Source organism: Tasmannia lanceolata, unplaced genomic scaffold (genome assembly GCF_043159265.1).
Source record: "Tasmannia lanceolata isolate RefF3 unplaced genomic scaffold, GAP_Taslan_0.1 ptg000145l, whole genome shotgun sequence".
Classification (NCBI taxonomy): domain Eukaryota; kingdom Viridiplantae; phylum Streptophyta; class Magnoliopsida; order Canellales; family Winteraceae; genus Tasmannia; species Tasmannia lanceolata.
This window is the reverse complement of record NW_027518821.1, coordinates 115,001-120,000: the sequence shown is the minus strand read 5'-3', so window position 1 is coordinate 120,000 and position 5,000 is coordinate 115,001.

Below are 5,000 nucleotides of genomic sequence, written 5' to 3'. Positions count from 1 at the left end.
AGGCATGCTTGGGCGAGCTGATCCCGCATCAAGTCGACGGGTCTAGGCATTCTTGGGCGCAGATCCCGCATCGTCTCGTCGCGTCTGGGCGCAAACACGTCGCGTCTCGTTGCGTCTTCAGAAGTCGTCGCTAACAGTACCTTTGGTTGCCACTGGTGGTTAGGCTGGTTGGTTGCGCAAACCCTATAGGAGGGTGGCATGCTGGTGGGCGTTTTTGCCCGGATAGGCACTAGAATGTGCAGATTTTGGGCGTTTTTGCCTGGATAGGCTAAGGAATGGGCATGCTTTGGGCGTTTTTGCCCGGATAGGCACCGGAATGCTTGGCCTTGGCTTGTCCTAGCAAGGCATTGCTGGGTTGGGCTCCCTTGGCCTTTTGGGCGCCTTGGACGATGTCTTGCGAAGACCATGGGCACAAGGCCATGGCATATGGTGAGGAAAGGACCACGGTTGCCAAGGTTAGGCACCGGAATGCTTGGCCTTGGCTTGCCCTAGCAGGGCATTGCTGGGTTGGGCTCCCTTGGCCTTTTGGGCGCCTTGGACGATGTCTTGCGAAGACCATGGGCACAAGGCCATGGCATATGGTGAGGAAAGGACCACGGTTGCCAAGGTTAGGCACCGGAATGCTTGGCCTTGGCTTGCCAAAGCAGGGCATTGCTGGGTTGGGCTCCCTTGGCCTTCCGGGCGCCTTGGACACTGTCTTAGGAAGACCATGGGCACAAGGCCATGGCATATGGTGGGGAATGGACCACGGTTGCCAAGGCTAGGCATATAGAGAGGAATCGCATTTTTGCCCGGATAGGCACCGGAATGCTTGGCCTTGGCTTGCCATAGCAGGGCATTGCTGGGTTGGGCTCCCTTGGCCTTCCGGGGGCCTTGGACGCTGTCTTGGGAAGACCATGGGCACAAGGCCATGGCATATAGTGAGGAATGGACCACGGTTGGCAAGGCTAGGCATATAGAGAGGAATGGACCACGGTTGCCAAGGTTGCGCAAGTTTTGGGCATTTTTTGCCCGGATATGCCCAAGTATGCCCCGATAGGCCCGTTACGCCCCGGTATGAACGCGTATGCCCGGATAGACTCGGTATGCCTTGGGATACATGCGTATGCCCCGATAGGCTTGGTACGCCCCGATATGCGCACGTGTGCCCCAGTAGGGCTCGGTATGCCCCGGTATGTACGCGTGTGCCCCGATAGGCCCGGTATGCCCCGATATGCACACGTGTGCCCCAATAGGGGTCGGTATGCCCCGGTAGGTACGCGTGTGCCCCGTAATGCACGTTTCGCAGATCTCCCCGCATGTCCCGCCCCTATATGTAATACTTACTTACTTACTTACTTTCTTTCTTGCTTGCTTGCTTGCTTGCAATGGTTGGGAGTGCCCGGCATGCCCCGCTGCAGAGACCAAGGGCGCAATGACTTGGCACCGCGGATGCCGGGACTCCGGCACTTCCCGTGGCACTGATGGTTGGTTCCAAAGACAAAAGGCCGTGCAAGGCCACCGCACCGCGGATGATTTTGCTCGTGCTGGCGCCGTTGTGTGGCCAAAGAACATGCGCGAATGCTCGTGTCGGAAGGGTTGGTGTCCTGGCCCCGCGGGTGTCACGAATGCTCGGTTGCGAAGACCATGGGACCAGAGCCATGGCACGTCGGATGATGGCTCCAGCTGGCGCCCCGGCACTTTCTGTGGCATTGATGCTCGGTTTCAAAGACAAACGTGCGCAGTGCCAGGGGACCGCGGATGACTGCTCGTGCTGGCCCCGTTGGGCGGCATTGATGGTCGGTTGCAAAGAAAATGCGCGATTGCTCGTGTCGGGGCCCGGCAAGCCAAGGCCAAGCGAGCCATGGCACGTCGGATGATGGCTCCAGCTGGCGCCCCGGCACTTTCTGTGGCATTGATGCTCGGTTTCAAAGACAAACGTGCGCAGGGCCAGGGGACCGCGGATGACTGCTCGTGCTGGCCCCGTTGGGCGGCATTGATGGTCGGTTGCAAAGAAAATGCGCGATTGCTCGTGTCGGGGCCTGGCAAGCCAAGGCCAAGCGAGCCATGGCAACGCGGATGATGGCTCGCTAGTGCTGGCGCCGTGCACAGTGGCCTCGCACACTCGCCCTGCACGCTTCCCTTGCACGCAGCCTTGCACACTAGCCTCGCATGCGAGCCTTGCACCCTAGCCATGCAAACTAGCCTTGCACGGTAGCCATGCACACAAGCCGTGCACATTAGCCATGCGCACAAGCCCCGCACACTAGCCTTGCGCACAACCCTTGCACACAAGCCATGCACTCGAGCAATGCACACAAGCCTTGCACTCAAGCAATGCACACAAGCCCTGGACACTAGCCTTGCACACGGGCCTGGCACACAAGCCTTGGGCACTAGCCTTGCGCACTAGCGTTCCACATGAGCCTTGCACACTAGCCTTGGACACTAGCCTTGCACACAGGCCTTGCACACTAGGCATGCTTGGGCGAGCTGATCCCGCATCAAGTCGACGGGTCTAGGCATTCTTGGGCGCAGATCCCGCATCGTCTCGTCGCGTCTGGGCGCAAACACGTCGCGTCTCGTTGCGTCTTCAGAAGTCGTCGCTAACAGCACCTTTGGTTGCCACTGGTGGTTAGGCTGGTTGGTTGCGCAAACCCTATAGGAGGGTGGCATGCTGGTGGGCGTTTTTGCCCGGATAGGCACTAGAATGTGCAGATTTTGGGCGTTTTTGCCTGGATAGGCTAAGGAATGGGCATGCTTTGGGCGTTTTTGCCCGGATAGGCACCGGAATGCTTGGCCTTGGCTTGTCCTAGCAAGGCATTGCTGGGTTGGGCTCCCTTGGCCTTTTGGGCGCCTTGGACGATGTCTTGCGAAGACCATGGGCACAAGGCCATGGCATATGGTGAGGAAAGGACCACGGTTGCCAAGGTTAGGCACCGGAATGCTTGGCCTTGGCTTGCCAAAGCAGGGCATTGCTGGGTTGGGCTCCCTTGGCCTTCCGGGCGCCTTGGACACTGTCTTGGGAAGACCATGGGCACAAGGCCATGGCATATGGTGGGGAATGGACCACGGTTGCCAAGGCTAGGCATATAGAGAGGAATTGCATTTTTGCCCGGATAGGCACCGGAATGCTTGGCCTTGGCTTGCCATAGCAGGGCATTGCTGGGTTGGGCTCCCTTGGCCTTCCGGGGGCCTTGGACGCTGTCTTGGGAAGACCATGGGCACAAGGCCATGGCATATAGTGAGGAATGGACCACGGTTGGCAAGGCTAGGCATATAGAGAGGAATGGACCACGGTTGCCAAGGTTGCGCAAGTTTTGGGCATTTTTTGCCCGGATATGCCCAAGTATGCCCCGATAGGCCCGTTACGCCCCGGTATGAACGCGTATGCCCGGATAGACTCGGTATGCCTTGGGATACATGCGTATGCCCCGATAGGCTTGGTACGCCCCGATATGCGCACGTGTGCCCCAGTAGGGCTCGGTATGCCCCGGTATGTACGCGTGTGCCCCGATAGGCCCGGTATGCCCCGATATGCACACGTGTGCCCCAATAGGGGTCGGTATGCCCCGGTAGGTACGCGTGTGCCCCGTAATGCACGTTTCGCAGATCTCCCCGCATGTCCCGCCCCTATATGTAATACTTACTTACTTACTTACTTTCTTTCTTGCTTGCTTGCTTGCTTGCAATGGTTGGGAGTGCCCGGCATGCCCCGCTGCAGAGACCAAGGGCGCAATGACTTGGCACCGCGGATGCCGGGACTCCGGCACTTCCCGTGGCACTGATGGTTGGTTCCAAAGACAAAAGGCCGTGCAAGGCCACCGCACCGCGGATGATTTTGCTCGTGCTGGCGCCGTTGTGTGGCCAAAGAACATGCGCGAATGCTCGTGTCGGAAGGGTTGGTGTCCTGGCCCCGCGGGTGTCACGAATGCTCGGTTGCGAAGACCATGGGACCAGAGCCATGGCACGTCGGATGATGGCTCCAGCTGGCGCCCCGGCACTTTCTGTGGCATTGATGCTCGGTTTCAAAGACAAACGTGCGCAGGGCCAGGGGACCGCGGATGACTGCTCGTGCTGGCCCCGTTGGGCGGCATTGATGGTCGGTTGCAAAGAAAATGCGCGATTGCTCGTGTCGGGGCCTGGCAAGCCAAGGCCAAGCGAGCCATGGCAACGCGGATGATGGCTCCAGCTGGCGCCCCGGCACTTTCTGTGGCATTGATGCTCGGTTTCGAAGACAAACGTGCGCAGGGCCAGGGGACCGCGGAGGACTGCTCGTGCTGGCCCCGTTGGGCGGCATTGATGGTGTGTTGCAGAGAGCATGTGCGATTGCAAGTGTCGGCCGGGTTTGGGTTCCCTTGGGCTTTCGGGTGCCTTGGACGCTGTCTTGCGAAGACCATGGGCACAAGGCCCCGTCCTGGCCCCTTGTTCGATTCGCTCTCGTCTTGCGCTTGCTTCCAAGGTCCTCCATGACCTTCCCCATGGCCTTGCTAGATCCCCCCCATGACGCATGACCTCTGTCCGTTGATTGGTTTTGAGTGCACACCATGCCCGGCTTGGCACCGTGTTGTCGCGTGAGTGGCATTTGGATCGTGCATGCTGGTGGGCTACCTGCCAATGCGCACAAGCCTTGCACACTAGCCTTGCGCACGAGCCTTGCACAAAAGCCTTGGACACAAGCCTTGCGCACAAGCCATGCGCACAAGCCTTGGACGCTAGCCTTGCACACAAGCCATGCATACAAGCCTTGCTCACAAGCCTTGGGCACTGGCCCATCGCAGTAGCCTTGCACACAAGCCTTGCGCACTAGCTTTGGGCACGAGCCTTGCGCACTTGCCTTGGGCACTAGCCTTGCACACAACCCTTGGGAACTAGCCTTGCGCACCAGCCTTGCCCACAAGCCTTGCACACCAGCCTTGCACACTAGCCTTGCATACAAGCCTTGCACACTAGCCTTGCACACAGGCCATGCTCACTAGCCTTGGGCACTAGCCTTGCACACAGACCTTGGGCACTAGCCT